Raw genomic sequence first — 19,738 nt, 5'->3', positions numbered from 1 at the left:
GTGTGTCATCAGGAGCTTCCTTGGCTTCTCTGATTCAGGTTCCCAATCTATAAAATGAGGATGATGATAAAAAAAATAAAACCCTCAAGAGTGAACAAGTGCACTACAGGAAATTTCTATCCTTTGCACAGAACTCAAACTCTCCACAAATCCACAACCTCACACTCTGTACACGAAGAGAAGCACCCTGCAAACACTCCTACCCAGAGCCACAGGCTCACACACTGGAAGGGCCAGGGAAGCTGGATCATCCACCCGGGTAAAAGCCACCAACCAAGCTGCCCCACAGGGGGTCCCAAACTCAAGCCTGAGACCCAACAGTGACCTGGTGCCCCATCTGGTCTCCTTCCCTTCCTTGCTCTGACCCGAGGTGGGGGGGGGGTGCAGCCCTGTCCCGCCTCACAAACTCAGTCGACCTTCACGCACCCCCCCCCCCCCGCTGGAGCCCGCGCCCGCCTGAATGGGCCAAATTGTGGCGGCTGCGGTGGGAGTCTCCCAAGTCCCCGCCGGGCGGGCCGCGCCAGTGGACGCGGGTGCTCGGCTGGGGAGCAGGGTGGGGCGGGGCGGGAGCTTGGGACCCCCGGGCAGGGCGGGGAGCGGGCCTGGAGACTCTGCGACTCCTCACTGCCCAGCACAGCTGGCAGCAGGACTGCCCCAGGGCGCGGGCTCCAGTGGACTTCCGACGCCCCACTGAGCGCCAGCCCAGGGCACCTGCGGCAGAGGGCGAGTCGGTCTGTGATCAATAGCAGCTCCGGCCACACCATGTCTGGGTCCGCCGAGACCCCTCCAGCAGGCCGGGTAGCAGATGGGGGCGGCCCGGCGGGCGGCGCGGCAGCGGCAGCGGGGGCTTCGGGTACCAGGGCGCAGTAGCGGGCGGGGTGGAAGCGCGGCCAGGCTCCTTCAGGGCCGGCGGAGACGCAACTCCAGCCAGGGCCAAAATAAGTTGCGCCGGCGACCGAGAGCCGGTTGCTGGGCCACCCGCGCGCCATGCCGGTGGTCAAAAAGGAGCTCCCGGGACGCGAGGACCTGGCCCTGGCCACCTTCCACCCGACCCTGGCCGCGATGCCTCTGCCTCCGCTTCCGCTGCCGGGCTACTTGGCCCCACTGCCCGCCGCGGCAGCTCTGCCCCCGGCCGCCTCGCTGCCGGCCTCTGCTGCAGGCTATGAAGCACTGTTGGCTCCACCACTCCGGCCCTCGCGCGGCCGCGGACTTCCAGCCGCTGCTGGACAACGGTGAGCCGTGCATCGAGGTGGAGTGCGGCGCCAACCGTGCTCTGCTCTAGGTACGGAAACTTTGCCAGGGCAGCAAAAGCCACGGCGGCGAGTGGCTCACACCCAACGAGTTCGTCAGCGGCTGTGAGACGGCGAAGGACTGGAAGCGCAGCATCCGCCACAAAGGTGTGGCTGCCGAGGGGGCGCAAGCCGCTGTCCCTCTCCTTCGCTACTTGGGACCCGCGGGTCCGAGCCCTGAGCCCTTCGCTCTGCCACTGGGGAGACTTGGTTTTGGCCCAGAGAGGGCGCTGCACCTCCAGAGCTGCGGCAGGGACCCACACACACCCCGCCTGCCCCCGCACGGTTGCTTCAGTGGACACCGCAGAGCGACCTCGGTCTCCACTGTCCTCCCAGTACGGGCCACAGAGTGCTGGGGTCCCGAGCTACGCAGGAGCGGACGCTCCCTCAGCTCGGCAGGTCTTTGTGAAGCCCCTGGGCCTTCAGGCCCAGAGGAAGTTTACAGGAAGTCGGGAGACGTGTTGGGAGGGACGCCTTCCCTCCCCAGGCTCGGAGCCACTGGTTCCCGCTCCAGTGGAGAGGTGCACGTGCAGCTGGGGTGCGAGTGCACACTGGTTGGGGCTGCGCGGTAGGTAGGGCCGCGGGAGTGGGGCGGGGCGTGGGCGCGGGGAGCTGGAACAGTGTCAGCGAGACCTGGAGCAGCCCGTTTGGATGGTGACTCCAAAGGTGCGACAATACACCATTGGGGGCCAGATCGGGCCACCTGATAAGCGCGGTGAGGGTCTTGGGAAGTTTGGGACCCGGTAGCGTTTGGTTTAGGAGTTCAGGCTCCGCAATGGCTGCCCTTTCCTGCGTTGGGGACTGACGCAGGCCTGGGTCGCGACCGCACTGCCGCTCACCAGTTCCCCAGCTCGACCTTCCACTGCCTGGCCACAGTTCCGGTGGGACCGGCTAAGAGAGGGTGGGGCAGGAGGAGGGGCGCCAGGGCTGAGAGGAAGCCACCCTCCACCAGGGGAGGGCCTCGCCCAGGATTTGAGTTTCAGAGCCCAGCAGATCCCCTTTTCGTCCGCGAGGGTGGGGCGGGCAGCAGGCTCTGAAGTTGGACGACAGTGGATTTGGAAGGTTGGTGTGCCTTGCATACACCTTCCGGGAGTGGGGACTGGCTTTGCGGGTGACTGCGCCCCAGAGGCTCCATCTATGCCCTGACTGCCGCTCACCAGCTCTGCTCGGCTCTCCTCACAAGAAAAAGTCTGAAGACGCTTATGTCCAAGGGAATTCTGCAGGTGTATCCTCCAATCTGCGACTGCCCGGGCTGTCGAATATCCTCGCCTGTGGTGAGACCTGGGAATAAGCTGGGTTGGGGTGTCTGGACTCCCCTGAGAACCTGGTGATCTCTAAGATTGGGAGTCCTAACTTCAGCCCTCTGGGCAGGCTGGAGGGAATCCTCCCAGGGCAGATGGGGTGGGTGGGGTTGCTTTGTGCTGTTCCAGACCGTCCCTGGGAATGGGTGGGAATCCTGGGTCACAGGATCCTCTTCTGTTTGGATGAAGGGCGGGTCCTGCCTGTTCTTGAGCAGCCTCCCTCATGGGTGTCTTGGAGCTACTACTCCAGCCTTCAAGGTTCCAGGGTCTTCCCACTGTTATTGTCAATCATTGGGCCTGGGGACTTCCCTGTCCCAGGTCTGGAGATCACCAAGTCATCTGGCTCAGCAGAGAGAGGTGCTGGGTGCTGGGGCAGGACTCTTTTGAGGTGTTAACACTCTTTTAACAGTGTTAGCTGGCCAGGTTGCACATCTGGGTTATCCCCAGGCTTGAGCCTGAGTGGTGTGTGTCTTGGTGCTCCTAATGTTGAAGTGCTGCCCTGCAAGGTTCTGGACCTCGGAGGGTCCATGACATGGAGCCTGGCTGGGGCAGGGTCTTTTCCTGTAGGTGTCCAGAGAGCAAGAACCCCACCCAGGGTAGACAATCTCTGGCCTCCCCACTGGCCTGGGGAGCAGGTATGAGACTCCAGGCAGTGAGGAGTAGAGGGTTGATCTGAAAAGGAAATTGCCTCTAGAGAGGAAGCTCCCCCTGTGGGGTACCTCTAGAGACATGGGGGGTGGAGGCTGCTGTTCCTAGGTCCACCCAGCAGTCCCCTCTTACAGGAAGGAGCAGGAGGGGTGGAGGTACCAGTGGTCCTGAGAGGGCCCAGGCTGCCACCTTGGGTTGATTAACTTTGACCGGGTGGTGGGGCATCCTGGCTTCCCCGTGGGCTCTGCAGGGTGCACGCTGAGCAGGCTGGGAAACCTTGGACACATGGATGCTGGCAGGGGAAGGAGAGCCACAGGCCCAGCCCACACCTGGTCTGCCAGTCACAGCCTCAAGCCGCCCGCCCTACACACTTGAGTCTACAGGAGCACAGGGCACCTGTACAAGAGCTCCCCAAGCAGGTGTGCAGAAACACCTTTTGCTTGCTGTCACATACCTACTGGGCAAAAGATTGAAGTCCGTCTCCATCATGGCACCCCTTCAGGCAGCTGGAACTGGACGGGATCCTCTGGGTGCCCACCTCAGACTAGTCTGGGTTCTCTTTTCTGTTTGGATGGGAGTGCCCCACAGTTTCCAACTTGCCACCCCTGAGGCCTGCCACAAGAGAGGGGCAGAGGGTGGCCTGAGCTCAACATCTGCCATCACCTCAAGTGGCAATCTGAAGCTCAGAGAGGGATGGAGCTGCTGCCCTTCTGAAGCTCCCTGGTTCCTGCCCTGAGTGAAGGGCGCTTCAGACCTGGGCCTGCCTGCCTCTCTGTGCCTGGCCGCTTCCTTGGAGGTATCTCCATGGATCCCCTTTCTAGCCCCAACCTGTTGGTGCACAGAGGCTGTCTCCACCCACCCTTGTGGCCAGTTTCAAAGGTGTGTGCACTTCATGGTCACAGATACTCCAGGGGTAGAGCATGGTGTGCATGTGACTGTGCATGCTGGAACCCACTCTCACCATTTCAGAAGGGGTCAATTATTGGTTAGGAGCCAGGTTCTCAAATCTGTTGAGCAGTGGGGAGCTAAGTCTCCGATGTATGGGGGGGCATGTGTTCCCCATCCTTGGGCAGGGTTAGAGTGGCCATCTGGGTTCTCAGCATGCTCCCCCATAGAGTTCCCCCCAAGAGCCACCCCAGACCTAACCTTCCAGGGTGCTTTCAGGGCATACCAGGGACTGGAAGATCCTGTGCCCAGCTCTGTGCCTCTTGGGGCTAAGACTGGCATATAGCCTGGGCTCCTTCCCAGCCAGCCGGTCCTGGCCCCCTTCCAAGTAGCAGTCTTATAGACTCTGTGTCCCCCTCTTCTCTTCCCACAGATGAGAGGCAGAGAGATGTTTACTCCTAGTCTGGGTTCTACTTTCTGTTTGGATGGGAGTATTTCTGCCACAAAAGAGGGGAAGCAGGTGGCTTTGAGAAAATACCCCTTTTCTTTTCATGAGAGTATTTCACCTAAGGCTGAAAGGTGACTGAAGAGAAGGGCAGAGCTCATCTCCAGATGCCTGCCACTGGGCTTTGGCAGGCTGGACAAGGCAGAGCCATGGGCCAAGGGGTGTTGAAAATGATACCAAACCTATGGATTGACAGAGGCCAAGGCATAGGTGGGCACTCACCACTGCCGTCTCCCTGCACTCTGCTGTCACTGGACCCTGTCATCCTGTGGGCTGGCCCTGAAAACCCATTGGCCCCATGTCACTGTGCCCTTATATTGCTGGGTCTATTTCATTCACCATGTTACAGAGGGAAGCAGCCCACCTCAGGATCCTGGATGACCTGAGGCAGGGACCCTCCTTGACCCCTTCCTCACTAAGCTCATGGGTGTGGTGAGGATCAACTCTTTCTGGCAATGGGAGGACTCAACAGGAGAGGAAAGTAGATACTCTGAAAGCCCATGCAGCCTCTGAGCCAGCAGCCTCTTAACCAAGTAAGAAAAAACCTCTGTACACTGGAAAATAATCAATGACTTTTTTTCTTTTCCCTGGGGCAGCAGGACCTGGAGCCAGGAAGGGTAGAGAAATGCCAGGACTAGGGCCACACACTCATGTCCACTGCTCTGTGCAGAAATGTGTGAGCTGGGTGCAGAGCTCCAAGCTTGAGCATACACAGCACCACGCACTTACACATGGTGCAGGGGGGACGCTGAGGAGAGAAATGAACCATCAGGGCTGGGGAACAAAGGGTCGGGGCTGTCAGTGCTCTCGGGTGGCCTGTGGCTCCCAGGCCTGCAGATTACAAGGGACCAGCAGTCTCAGACGGACTTCCCCTGAGCTGGGCTCTTCATGGTGCTAACAAAATAGCAAAGAGGCACTGGGGCTGCCGCTCAGTGGCAGAGTGTTTTGTGAGGCCCTAGTTTCACCAGCACTGCAAAAGAAAAAGAAAAGTGACTTTGCTTGTTGATATTGCTGTAAGTTTTCAGGACTGACAGAGGAGATGGGATGTCAGCCAGACACGTTGAGAGGGACCTGCTCCCTGACTGCACACCCACCAGGACCATCCCCATGATCCCTGCCCCAGGCTGTATGCACAATCCCAGAAGACTCTGGGGACCCAGGGAAGGAGCTGAGGGTCATAGCTCAGGCATCCCCAGGGCTCCCTGCCACAGGGTGGGCACCCACACTCAGGCTGGGCAGGCAGAACAGCCCACACTCTGCTGTCCTCACAGGCTGTGCCTGGAGCAATGAGGTCTGTGGGCCTTGGCCCAGGCCCAGGAGGCTGATGTCTAGCTCAGCCTTAACGTTCTCCTCCTCCTGCTCAGAACCGGGGGTGGCTGGCGGACAAAAGGACAGTGGCCCTGCCCCCTGCACGCTCCTGAAAAAGGAACGAAACCCCAGCTTTTCTGCCAGTGATGGTGACAGTGATGGAGGTGGCCCAGCCTGTGGACGGCAGCCAGGCTTGAAGCAGGAGGATGATCCGCACGTCCGGATCATGAAGAGAAGGTACTTACTCCAGATCTGGGCTGGGAGGCTCAGGCTCCTGTGGAAGGGGGCACCAAGACCAGGGGTCTTCTGGAATGCTGCTGTGGGGCGGGGGTACAGGCAGAGGCTGTCCTCTCTCCTGAACTGGCGCCCGGGCACCTTGTTCTGCCTCAGCCATGCCGTGGTCACTTCTGGGTAGAGGTTGGCCAGCAGAGAGACCCAAGGTCCAGTACCCACCTGGGCTGACACCCACAACCTCCCAGAAATTTGTTTCCTGATATGGGCCTCGTCCTGCCAGCACTTAGGAGTGGGGTGTCTGTGAGTAAGGATGTTGGGGGCTGTGGTGCCTGGTTTTGCCCAGGGCTGTTCAGCCTGCTCCTCCTCCTCATCCCTGGGAGGCCAGAGCATCTCAAGCCCTGGGTTTGTTCAGTGGAAGTTGCCACCAGGTTGAACTGTGCATGAGGTGCCGCCCTCATGACTGCCCTGGCTTCTGGCTGGTGGGATGTTAAGAGTCAGTCCCACACCCCGCTGCTGTCTCTGTGCCAGTAGTGGAGCCACTGACCATCTTTTCTCTCCCAGTAGAGTCCACACCCACTGGGATGTGAACATCTCCTTCCGAGAGACATCTTGCAGATAGGAGCCTGGCTTGGGCAGGGGCAGCTGTTGCCATTTTTCCTTGGTCCCACCCACCCTGCCTCCCTCCTCTACCCATGGTTTTTTGTCTTGTCCTCTGTCCCAGTCAGTGTGAGCCAGTGTGGGCCATGCAGTTGCCAGGCTGGTTTGGATGTGTGTCCTTACGTGGCCTGGAAGGTAGGTGGCATGGTGCCCAACTGAGATCAGGAGGCCCATCTCAGCCAAGTGCAGACTTGTGCCAGGCCTCAACAGCATGGGCAGGGTTCTAGACAGCCCACCCATGGAGAAAAAGCATGCTATGACCCTCACCACTGGACTGTCCATTGGAGCCCAACAGCTCTAAGATGAGGCTGTGATTTTCACCTCTCACCCTCCCAGAGACCCACCAGGAGGGAGAATGGTGATGTGTGAGCAGGTTCTTGAAGGATGCATAGGAGTTCACTGGGAAAAGGTGGTCTGCAAAGCTGTGGAGGGATGAAGGATGGGATGAAAGGGAGGAGAATGGGAACTTGGCAGGTCTGGCTCAGTGGGATGCTAAGAGGTCTGTACCTTAGCCGCTAGACCAGTTGGGCTTTGTTCTCCAAGCTGAGCCAGCCACAGAAAGTTCCTGAGCAGGGAGTGACCAGGTCTGTGTTTTGGAAAGATCCTTCTGGGGACCCTGGCAGGTTGGGGTTTCCTCACATGGATTTGGGTTATGGAAACAGGCTGGGGCCTGTGAACCCAAGACATAGAGGATAAAAAAGAAGCCCCCAAGAGGAGGTCAGGTGTCAGGGACCCAGTTCCTGCTCCCAAGGGGCAGGGGCTGGTTTCTGGTTATTGGGGCCAAGTTTTTCCCCAGAGCTTCAAAGGAAGCACCACAGGAAGGCCTGATGGGGAGCAGTGGGCACCAAGGGCAGGGAAAGCCTCTTGGGACTCAAGCTGTGGGTGCCTGGCCTCCCCAGCCCAGCTGCAGGAAGGCAGCTTGTCCTGGATCTCTGCCAGAGGTGTCATTATTTATGTCTTCAGGAACGTCTGGATCCTGGAGCTGAATTACAATAAAAACATCTTTAAACTTATTTCCACCTCATTTTGGAGTTGCCAGCTCATCTGATCATTTTTATGAACCGCCATGAACATTGATGACATTTTATGAGCCTTTTACTCTGGACGATACAGGATAAATTTGCCAGCAAGACCTGCAGGGAAACCCAATGGCTGTGCCTCCCCTCCGGACCTGCACCTCCTTGGGGTACACCTGGCCTTGGGGTGCGGGGAGGCCCCAGGAGTCCCATGCTGAGTTCTCACCAGTACTGGCTGCTGCAGCCTGGGCTGTGCCTGAGAGGAAGCAGGCCTGCATTAGTGGAGACCCTGGTCCCACAGAGGATCCAGAGGGGCAAGGATGACTTTCTGAATTTCATTAAAGGGAAGGTTACAGTTCTGGAGAAGAGCACACCCCAGAAGACTAACAGCCCATCATATCCCGTCTGCTAACAGCCCCCAGTGTCTGGACAAGGAGGGCTGTGGACCGCCAGCTGCCTCACACTGGGTCACCAACTGTGTTTGTCCCATCCCGACTGTCTGTCCATCCCCATTGTCTGTCACTCTTCACTGGTCTGTCTGCCTCTTGCATCTGTCTGTCCTCTTCGTCCTTCTGACCAGTCCTGCTGGGGATGCCTGCTGCTGGCTGCAAGCAGAGGCCCAGGGCCCTCTGCCCTGTGATGCCCCTGCAGCCTGGCTGGCAAGAAGGGCCTTCTAGGTCCCTGACCCTCTAGGGCCCCCAGCTGGTGAAGGCTACGTGAGAGTTGGGGTGGGGAGGCCCTCAGGGGGGAGTCGGGTCTCACCCTTCTCCTGGCCTCCTCACAACCCTCCCTGCAGCCTTCCTGACCATGCCCCAGTCTCCTCCCCACGTGCCACAGCAGCCTGCTGAGGCCTTGCCTGTGTGTAGTGGCCCCACACTGTGAAGACAGGTGCAGAGCTCTCAACTCTCCAGCCTGTGTGTGAGTCTCTTGGCATTTTTTTAAAATGAACCCAGCATAATTTGTTCAGTGAGTAACTGAGTGACCAGAACAGGTTTCCAGGACTGGCCCATCTTGGGACCTGAGGAATGAACCCCCAAGGCAGGGACTTGGGTGTGGAATGCAAGGGCAGGTCCTGTCTAGCCAAGGGTGGCCCCCATCGGCCTGCACCTCAAGAGCCCGGGTAACCCCCAAGTGAGACAGAGCCGATCGCTGTCATTGAGGCTGGTCCCAGATGCAGGTGCTGCTGGGGGTCCAGGCCAGGGCTCACAGGAAATTACTGTGCTCACCTCTCCAGTCCCTGGAAGCAAGAAGTGTCCGGTGCACTGTGGGGAGCAGCTCCATGGCAGCTGCAGCCCTGTACCCGGCCATCCCAGGCCCCTTCCCCATGCTGAGGACAGCAGTTCTCTCCAACATCCCAAATCAGTGAGGATGATGAGGGATGAGCCTCGTGAGATTAATCCCATAAAGTACTTACTCCCTACCTTCCTCCCGCCTTCATGGGGTGGGGGAGAACCTACATCTGGGTCTCTTAGGGGTTCTGGGGCCGCCCCAGGGTATCTGGTGCTGAAACTGATCTGCTTAGGGCCTGGCCCTGGATTAGCCTGGCTCCTGCCAGCCCAGGCTGGGGGCTATTTAATAAGGTTCAGGGTCGGTTCCTAGGTCACTGTGAGGAGGCTCTGCTAGTGTCAGTGCTGCTGAAGAGGCTGCTCCACCACAGGTGGGCCCGGAGGGCACTGCTGGGGGCACTGGGCTTCCCTGTCCCTGCTCTGGCTGGCCTTGACTTCCTGTCCCCTCCTTCCCTGTTGATGGGGTTGCTCACATAACCCCAGGGTGCCCCACTTTCTCCTCCCTCTTCTCTCTGGGGCTGTGGGTGAGGGCTCAGCAGGAGGGAGAAGGGACAAAGAATCACATGTAGGGTGATTCCAAGGCCAGGCCTGAGTGCACCCTGGGTGCACCCTGGGGATCACAGGTGTCTTGAGCCGGCCAGGGCAGATCTTTTTATCTATGGGACTTTGGTCTGAACCTCAGTTTCCTGATTTGGAGAAATGAGGGCCCCAAGAGGGTGTTGCAAGTTTTAACCAAAGTGGCACGTGCCAGGTGCTTGCTTCAGAGCTGGCAGCACATGGGTGACAATGTGCTCTCTATATGTCTGTCCTGTGAGACAGCAGGCCGTCCTGTCCTCCCTCTGAGGCAGGGAGCCGAGCACAGCACTGCCTCTCTGGAGAGAGGAAGGTGGGAGGGGCTGCTCTGGCTCTGCACAGACCAGCTGGGTGCTGGAGTGGGGTCCAGGTGCCACTCTCTGCTTTCTCTTGGCCTGCCTGCTGAGTGTGCGTAGGTGTGGCATCCCAAGCCCAAGCACACATCACCACGCTCAGTGCATGCTGTCCTCAGCCCCAAGCACCCTTGTACTCATGCTCATCAGGTTGCACTGCCAAGGTTCATGGCTCCATCCTCTGTCTTGCTCTGCTGCAGCCAGGACATTGACCTTCCCACACTCATGTCCAGTGTGCACCGAAGCCGTCACCTCGTTATGCCCAAGCACCAGAGCCGCTGTGAATTCCAGAGAGGCAGTGTGGAGGTTGGCTTGGGACCCACAGGTGAGGAAGCCCCTGGGTCCTGAGGGCGAGGATGGGGCTGCCAGGGCCACAGCAGCTCTGCCTAGGGACAGCCACCCTCCCTGTGTCTGTTCAGAAGCTCTGGAAGCCTTGGCGGGCAGCCAGGGAGGCCAGCAGAGGAGGCGGGAGGTGTGAGGCCGGCTGTCCCATGGGGCTCTATGTGATGGTAATTGTGTTAATCTCAGCCAGTCAGGCAGACTGGTGGCCAAGGGCGGCTCCAGCGTGGCTGCTGCTGGGGTGGGCTTGGAGTTTCGAGGCCAGCCACCCCCTCCTCACAAGACAGGCACAGGCAAAGACCTTCCAGAGCTCACCTCCCACCAATGCCCACCTCCCACCAAACCCACAGGGCATGTCGGCCTGGTCCTGCTTTTCAGGGGTCCTGGGAGGGAAAGGGCCCATCCCCTGCATCCTGGACCACTTCAGGTAGGCCAAGAGGGCGCTGGCCCAGGAGCTTCCAGGGCCACCAAGGAGATCTGGTTCCTGGAGGCAACAGGAACTCAGAGGGAGAGAGCAGCTTGGGGACCCAGGCAGTCTCCCACGGAGCAGGTCATGAGGGGTTGCAAGATGCCACCACCGAGAGTGGGCACAACTTGACCTCAGGGGCCTTGTCACATGGACCCTGGACAGGATTGTTTCTGACAATGGCTACTGCTCTGGGAAAGCAGGGTGGGCATCACCCACCACCCTGAATACTCCCAACAGAGCCCCCATGAGCCCAGAAGGTCCTTGTGGATGGGGTGGGGGTTGCTTCTGGAGCTGCTTTGGAGGTGGCTGAGCAAGAGGCTGGTAAAATCTAATTGCCCCATCGATCGGGCGGAGCCAAGGGAGACCCTCAGTGATTGAGATGTTCTGAGGCAGCAGGCCCTCTCCTGCCTATGGACAACCTCCTCAGGTACACAGACCTGCATGTGCCCTGTGTGTCTCCTGCAGGGCTTGCTCACCCTGCCAGGTAGCCCTCCGCACTCTACAGTGAGTGCAGGTCACATGCTGTGCATAGCAGCCAGGATGCTGTGTGTGTGTGTGTGTGTGTGTGTGTGTGTGTGTGCGCATGCGCGTGCACCTGCCAGATCTACAGCTCCCCGTGGGCTTCCTCTGGGCCCTGCAGGGGTCTTTACCTGTCACCATGTCTACTTCCTTCCTGTGGCCCAAGAGGGTGTCCCTCGAGCCAAAGCTTCCTGGGCCCTGGACAGGAAGGATCCCAGAGGACTGAGGAGCTCAGCGCAGGTCTTGTGACTTTGAGGTCCACCCCTGGTACGTGTGTCTGCCTCCTGTCACTGCCTACATCAGGTGTGACTTTGAGCTTATGCAGTCTCCTCAAGGCAGCTACAAGGCTGGGTCTCACTGCGGGGCACTCCAACCCCAGTATCACCTCCCTCAAGCTGTGACTCTCAAGCTCCCCAGGAGCAGAGAAGCCCAGCAAGGAGGTGGGAGTCGCCACTGTTGAAACAGGGAACAGACTGCAGAGGTTACCCTTGCTGACCCCTGAGCATGTACAGGGAGCAGGAGATGGGCAGCAGGTGTGGAGAGAGGCTGCAAGACCCACTCCCTGCCTGGTGCGCTCAGGGTGCCCTCCTGCTTGCTGGACTCTGACATGCAGCTCGTGATGCCCATGTGCACCTGAGTGCCCTCCATCTGTCCTACATGGTCTGTCTGACCTGACCCCTCATGCAGGCAGTGGGGACTGCCCCCTGTCTTTGGGGCAGGGCTTGGGGCCAGCCAGCTAGACCAGTGGCAGTGAGGTGGCTGAGATCAATAAGTTATTAGCACCATTCTGTCAGCTGTAATGTGGAGATTGATCAATGCTCTGGCTGCCACCGCACTTTCCTAGCCTGATAAAAATGACAGATTAAAGGAATAAGGAAAAGGAATTAGGCTCCTGAGCTGACAGCAGGGCTTCCTGGGGGCACAGGTTGGGGACCCCCAAGTACCAAGGTGTCATGAAAGGCTTGAGTTACACAAGGAGCAGCCCTCATCCCCGCCACCCTGGGTCTTCAGAGGCAATAGGGTCTGACCTGGAGGCCAGGATGATGACCTGCTATCAGCAGGGCCCCCTGATGTCAGGGTCCTCAGGAGGAAGCAGAGCTTGGGGGTGCAGGGACAGGTTTGGAGACAGACCTATAGATGTGTGTGGCTTTTATTTTCATTTCATTTTTATAGTACTGGGGATGGAACCCAGGGCTTCTTACATGTGAGGCAAGCACTCTACCAACTGAGCTACATCCCCAGCCCTGTGTGCAGCTTTTGATGTGGAGATGTGATCTGTAGAGGGGATAGTATAGGAATAAACAGACCAGGAGCCAGGAACCTAGGGTCTGTGTAGGGCAGGTCAGCTGTCCAGGGGTGACCATTGGAGCGCAGAGCCTGGCTGGGCAGGTGTGTGCTTGCCAAGGCTGAGTGCAGGAAAGAGGAGGGTCTGGGCTTTTGGTGCAGAGAGGAGGACCCCCCTGAGCACACCCCTGGTGTGGGGAGTGACATGTGCCTTCCTGACTGACTCTCCTCCCCAGCACCTGCACAGCCCACCCCAACCCTGCTCAGAAAGGGAAGGTAGTTCTGTTCTCCAGGAAAAGCTGAGGTGGGCTTATGAGCACACATGGGAATGGACTGGCTGGTCAGGGGCAGCCAGAGACCCGTGGGGACACAGTCACAGTCACGTGTCGCATCCATCACTTCTATTCAAATGCAGCCTGGGGCCCAGGGTCAGGGCTGCCCTGTTTCCTTGCCTTGCTCCATACCTGTCATGATATCCTCCAGCCAGCTGGGCTCACCAGGTGGAAGCCTGGGACCCAGGGCTGGCAAGGCCTTGCCCAGCAGCACCCAGGATGCTTCTGAGTGGAGGGGACTGGGGCTCACTAGACTGAGCTGGGGCAGGGGTGGGTCTTCCCCACCTGGTCTTCCCTGCCTCCTCCTCCAGTCCCTGAGACTAGGTGTGGCTCACTCCACCCTCTGCAGGTGGCTTGCTAGGCAAGAGACTGGGCTGCTCCCCGCACATCACCAGTGACTGCTCTTCAGAGAAGAAGGCCCGAAGCGAGTCTGAGTCTGAGTACCCTCGAGGTGGGAGCCCAACCCAGGGAGGAGGGACAGGTCACTGGAGGAGGAAGCAGTAACTGAGTGCTTGGAAGTGTTGTTAGACCTTCCAAAAGGGGCAGGTGTGCACAGAGGAGGGACTTGGGTTTCGTAGCAGGGGTGGAAGGTCTTAGGCTTAGGGTGAGGTGTGCCTTCCCGACTTGCCTCTCCGCCTGGGTAGTATTTCAAGGAACATCCCCTCCCTATGTGCTACCCCAATGCAGAGACTCTGCTGCTGCCAGAGCTGCGACCCAGCATGGCGCCTGAGGACCACTACGGCCGGCTGGTTTCAGCTCTCAGTGAGGCTGGCAGCTTCGAGGAACCACAGCGTCTCTACCACCTGGGCCTCCCCAGCCATGGTATGTGCCCTCCCCACCTGTGTACACTCTCAGTTGCCTCTCCACCCCAGAAGAGGGTTGGCTGCTGACATCAAGACCAGGATTGGATCTGTCAGTGACCCCCAGCCCTTTGTGGGTAGGCGATGAGGCCTGGCTGCCCCAGGTCTTGTTCCAAGTCCCCACTTTTCATCACATTCTCAGGTTCCCCTCCAGGCATGCACACAACTTACTCAGGGGTGAGCCCAGGTGAGAGGAAGGGGTAGGGGCTTGAGTAAGCCTACCTGCCCCCTATCCAGGAGACCCTGTGGTCTGTGCCCATTCTCCTGACTCCCACAGCAGTTGGTGCACAAATTTAAGTCAGTGGACGCTGACCTGTGGTCACATTGAAATAGTGCCAGATCTTTGTCCTGCATGGGGGGCAAGCCTCCCAGAAAGACAGGACTAAGAGGCAGCTGTGTTTGGCCACCATGGCCTCCTGGATGCCAAGAGAGGCCCAGCTGGAGGCTGGGATGACGCTCTTGCCCCTCTCCACTCACTGGGTCTGCTCTGTCCCTTGTGGTCATAGCCCAGGGAGCAGTCAGATGCCTGGCCAGCTGCACTCTAGCCTCACAGGCTAGGCTCCTGCTAGGTGAACTTGGCTTTTATGGTAGGAAGTGGATGGGGTGCGGTGAAGGGGCAGGATTTCCTCTCCTTGCACAAGGCACCAAGAGTCTGAATAATTCACCAAATGTTAATAATTTAAAAATCTTCCCTTTTAATTGCTTTCCCTGCTCTGCCTGGGGCCGGCTCTGCTGGCCTATGTAGGGGAGGGAGCGTGGTTGCTGCCGCCATGGTGCTGCTGTCAATCATGGTGCGCGCCGCCCAGCCTAGGAGCCGGCTGCAAATAGCTGCGACCCGGACTGGAGGCCGGGGTGCGGGCCCCGCTGGGATCTATGCAGGCGGCTGCGCGGGCTAGGCTCTGCGGGCTGGCACCCAGCCCAGGGCAGACCCACCCCTGCTTTTCGGGTAATTAATTTATAAACAGAGGCGGCGGCTCAGCCTACGCAAAGGGGAGTGGCGGGGACTTGAAGGCCCGACCCTGGGCAGGAGCACAGTGCATCAAACTACTGCTCGTCCCTGAGTCTAGAGATTGTGGCCGGTGTGCCTGCAAGGATGCGTATGCATGGGCCTGTTGTGGTCTTGCTGGATGCTGACTGTATGCAACCACTGTTGGATGACCGATGTGGACGGATGTTGGCGTATGCTGGTGTGGCCACGTGTACAGGTTCAGTTTCCTGCCTCCCATCTAGGAGGCGGTCACCTGGTGGAGTCTGGAGACCCACTCCTGGAAATGTCACAGTGACCTTCAGGAACAACTCTATGCTCTCATGGATCTGTGCACAGTCCCTCCCCTCAAGGCTCCAGCCTCAGGTTCCACAGCCTTGCGTACCAGCACTGGGCTTTCCTCCCACCTCACGTTCCTTCCAGGTCCTCCTGCAAACCTGTCTCCCCTTCCCTGGGGCTGCTCCTCTGGCCCCAGTGACTGACATCAGGGCTGACACACAGCAGGGATGGTGTGGAAGTGGGCCCCTGGTTCCCTTTCTCCTGGGCTCCCCTGGGCCAGTGTCCTGTGCTCACTAGGATGAGGGGAGAAGACCAGGGAAGGCTGGGCCTCAGGGTCGCTGCTGTTGCCCATCCCCGACCCCCTCACCCCCCAGATCTCCTGAGGGTCCGGCAGGAGGTAGCAGCTGCAACTTTGAGGAATCCCAGTGGCCTGGAAGTTCACCTGCCCTCATCCACAGCAGGTCAGCGCCAGAAGCAGGGTCTGGCTCAGCACCGGGAGAACAGGGCTCCAGCTCCAGCTGTTGCCCCTTCCTTCTCAGAGAAGTACTGGGGCTTGGTATCTGACTTCTGCAGGCCCCATAGCCTGCACCTTCCACCCACTTACTCCTCCCCGATTGCAGCTGCACAGTCATGTGGGTATTGCCTGCTTTGGGTTTAGGGTCTGTTGGGCAAAAAGTTTCTGAGGCCGGCTGAGCTGGGTAGAGGCCCAGGAAAACATTTCCGGGGCAATATGTACCTGGGTGCCAAGAACCCTGGGCAGGAATGTGAAGGGTCACTCTTGTTTCTTTGTTGAGCAACTGGGATCCAGCAAAATCCAGGTGCCTCTGGGACAGTGAAGGGGGTTGAGGTTGGGGAAGCAGAAGGCAGAGCGGCTGGAAGTCGAGAGCAGGGAGGCACTCAGGGATGCCCCCCCTCCCCCCCCCAGCGGGCTGTTTCCAGTCAGGCGCACCCCCTGTCCCCCACTGCCAAGCGCTGCGTCTGCAGCTGCCGCTGCCTGCAGATTGCGGCTAATTACGCTTCGTGCCCCTGCAGCGCGGGCCCGCTATGGGGTGGGGGTGTGGAGGAGGGCCCCCGCCCGGTAATTACCTCTGCAGTCACCACCGCCCTCAGGGTCAGCGCCTCCTCTGAGATTAATTGGCGTCGCCAGCGGGGGCAGCGCTCGACCCAGAGCCATAAGGAGCAGCACATCGAGCGCCCGCAGGGCCAGCAATTAGCAGCGACAGGGATGCGCTTGGAGGTGGTTACAGGAATCCGGGGCGCGGAGGAGGCCGGGCAAGCCGCGCTCGCCCCTCAGTCCTGCCTTTCGCAGGGAGCTGTTGCAGCCGCCCCCTTTGCTGTCGCCCCAGAATGCCCCCCACATCGCCCTGGGCTCCCATTTCAGGCCCCCTTTCTTGGGGGTGCCATCGGCTCTGTGCCAGACTCCAGGTAAGGAATAGGCAGGTGTGCACGTCTTTTATGTCCTATGGGCACGCTCATTGAAACTGGTCCTGTAAGGTCACCTATTAATGTGGAGGATGGACCAAGGTGGTGCAGAGGGCCAATTCATCAGGCCAGCACCATTTGACCACTTGGCCCTGGTCTGTCCCTTTTCCCCAGGATACAGCTTCCTGCCCCCCCCCCCCACCCCAGGCGGAGATGCTCGCCCTGCAGCAGGAGCTCCTGCATAAACAGAACTTGGCCCGGTAGGTGCGGCCAAAGCCAGGAGGGGAGGTGGGTGGCACTAGCGCTCAAGCTGATCCTACTACTCCTGGCCTAGGCTAGAGATGACCGCGGAGCTGCTTCGCCAAAAAGAGCTGGAGAATACACACCAGCCACAGCTGCTGGCGCCTGAAGTGGCCCTGCGTGCCCCAGACAGTACAGAGGAGCTGCATAGGCGCGGGGCCATGCTGGTGCTGAAACATAGCTCTGCGCCGCTTCTGGCCCTGCCTTCACAGGGTGTCTCTGGTCCGGAGCCTACAACCTCGCCCCAGGAGCTTGCTGGCAGAGCACCGCGGAAGGGGGGCCCTAGTTCTGCCTCAGTTCGGCCCAGCGAATCCAAGGAGACAACAGCATCTGGGCTCTGGGCTCAAGATGTCTCAGAAGAGCCCCCCCAAGGACTCAGATGGAGAGGACCTGGAGATAGCACCGACAGGGGGCTGGGGCTCCACCCCAGGTCAAGCCCTAGGAGGGACTAGCACTGAGGGAAAGGGGCTTCTTTCAGGTTCCACCCTGCCCCTTCCTCTGTCCCTGGGCTTCCCCTAATTGGTCAGCCCATACTTCCACACAGGTGGGTGTGGAGACCCAGGCCAGCCACCCTTGGAGGTCTTGCATGGGGAGGGAGTGCAAGGCCTCCACAGTCGAAAAATATTAAGTCATGGATTGCATGTCTCTAAGCAACTAAGGCAAGCAAAGGTCAGCAGACAGGTGGGGGTATGGGATGGGAGGAACAAAGCCCTAGTGACACCCACTCACACCTAGGCACCATGGGGGGACTCTTCGCTGATGGGGAGGCAGCCACATCCCCTGAGGACGTCAGCAAGTGGACTGTGGATGATGTCTGCAGCTTCATTGGGGGCTTGTCTGGCTGTGGGGAGTATGCTCTGGTGAGGCAGAGCTGACCTGGGCACACAACGGGCCTGTCACTTGCCCTCCTCTCCCTTCCCTACACCCCTCAGCCCCACCTGCTCCTGCCTCATGCTAGCCCCTGCCCAAAGCAAAAGGGGATTCCTTCATTTGACCACTCCCTGAAAGCTACACAGCCTGTTTACTCTCCCTGGCTGCTCTCTGGGCCTTTGCTGGGCGGGACTGATAGGCCTGACCCTATCCCTTCTCTAGGTATTCAGAGAACAAGGAATTGATGGGGAGACCTTGCCCCTGCTGACAGAGGAGCACCTGCTGATGACTATGGGGCTGAAGCTGGGGCCCGCCCTCAAGATCCAGGCCCAGGTAAACATGGACAGTGGGCAGAGGGCATAAAGGCTCTTTGAAATCACCCAATGTCCTTGGCAGGCACCCATCCAGGCTTTTCTTTATAGGTGGCCAAGCGCCTGGGCCGAGTTTTCTACATGGCCAGCTTCCCTGTGGCTCTGCCTCTGCAGCCGCCAACCCTGCAGGCTCCTGAACAGGAGCTTACCTCCAGAGTGCAGCCCCTGTCCCCACCAACAGCCAACTCCCCCTATGGGAGGAGCCACCCACCCACTAGCCAAGCCTCACCCAAGCCAGAGAATGGAACAGCAGCAATACTCCCAGGGGCCCCAGATGCCACCCAGTCTCTGTGTTGAGTTGGCCAGCAGGCTGCCCACAGACCCAGCACAGGATGCAGTGGTACCTCCCCCACAGCTTTCTCCCTTTCAGTTTTGGATGCAGAAACACCAAGAATTTTTAAAAGGAAAAAATGTGACTTAAAAGGACTGAATGAGTTTTCAAAAACTTTCTGGGGGTGAGTGCAGAGGTCCACAGACAAACCAAAGACAAAGGAGTAGAGGAACCAGGGAGCCACCTCTCTGGAGCAGGCTGCTGTGACCTGGCAGCAGGACCAGCCTCCTGCATAGGGCTGGCTCTTGCTGCCCAGGTCAGCACAGCTCTTGGTTCATCTGGTCTGTCGTGCTGTGACAATAAAGCCCTGTCCACTGTCTACTGCCCTCCTGCTGCACAGACACTGGCCTCAGGGCCTTTGGGGCACTGCAGGAGACCCTTAGTCCTCCTTCGAGAGCTGCAGATCCTCTAGCTCATCCTGGGGCCGCTGGGCCAGCTGCCACAGCTCACCAGGGTCCAGTCCCACCTCTGCGTCTGGGCCTCCATCTGCAGGGAGAGAAAAGGCTACATAAATTCTGCTTTTTGGGAGGAAGCCAGTCTTGGAGGTTAATCATCACTAATTAATCACAGCATTAATTAATTTATTGGTGCACTATAAGCTGGCTGCTAGAGCCCATGAGAACAGAGCAGCTGGCTGGGCACCCCAAGGAAGAGTGGGCCGGGCTTGGGGCTGCCCTCCCATGGCTCTGTTGCCAGATGGGATTAAGGACCAGATCCCTTGCCCCAAGAACCACTCACCTTCTGAGTTGCTGCTATCCTCCTCATCCTGGTGGTCCTTATCATCTTCTTCCGCTTTGAGCCGCTGCCAAGTTCTCAGGGACCTAGGTGTTTCTGTGAACCGAGAAGAGTCCATGATGAGCCCCCCCACCCAGCAACCACCAGCAGAGGTCCACAGGAGGGTAAGCCACAAGCTAGAGGACACCCTTCTCTCCACTTGCAGGTGGAAGACCAAACAGAATAGTTAGACGTAGGCATGCTTAGCAATCAGCAAAGAAAACACTGAGGTGGGGACCCCTCTGGCTGTGAGGTCCCACAGCCATCCACACCCTCCCCATCTCCAGGAGCACATGCTTCAGCAGGGGCAGCCCCCACCTCTCTCCCAAAAGTCTGTGGTCTCCTCAACCTCAGTACTGTCCAGGTCAAAGAGGTCTTTAAATTACTTCCTGTCCTCATCCTACCTGTCCTCTATCTTCCGCGGTTTGATCTCTGGGAAGTTCAGATCTTCTAGCTGGAATAATCAGAACCAGAGGAGTAGGTAGGCATGGGCAGGGGGTTCAGAGAGGCCAACACTATTTCCCTCATAAGCCTCCAGCAGCCCTCAG

The 19,738-nt window shown here is 58.9% G+C and overlaps 1 pseudogene across 1 annotated transcript; it reads left to right on the top strand.

The window, feature by feature from the left end:
• Positions 1-604: 604 nt before the first annotated feature.
• On the top strand, positions 605-18,735 carry LOC144375139 (sterile alpha motif domain-containing protein 11-like; annotated as a pseudogene). Its single transcript, XR_013434570.1, has 14 exons — positions 605-1,399; positions 2,450-2,563; positions 5,993-6,173; positions 6,735-6,779; positions 10,250-10,380; positions 13,348-13,449; positions 13,686-13,820; positions 15,497-15,665; positions 16,432-16,547; positions 16,719-16,804; positions 16,879-17,388; positions 17,580-17,704; positions 17,937-18,047; positions 18,137-18,735. The product of XR_013434570.1 is annotated as a sterile alpha motif domain-containing protein 11-like (transcript).
• The last annotated feature ends 1,003 nt before the right edge of the window (positions 18,736-19,738 follow it).

This window comes from Ictidomys tridecemlineatus, chromosome 2 (assembly GCF_052094955.1).
Source record: "Ictidomys tridecemlineatus isolate mIctTri1 chromosome 2, mIctTri1.hap1, whole genome shotgun sequence".
Taxonomy (NCBI): Eukaryota; Metazoa; Chordata; class Mammalia; order Rodentia; family Sciuridae; genus Ictidomys; species Ictidomys tridecemlineatus.
This window is presented reverse-complemented; position numbering and strand designations above follow the sequence as displayed.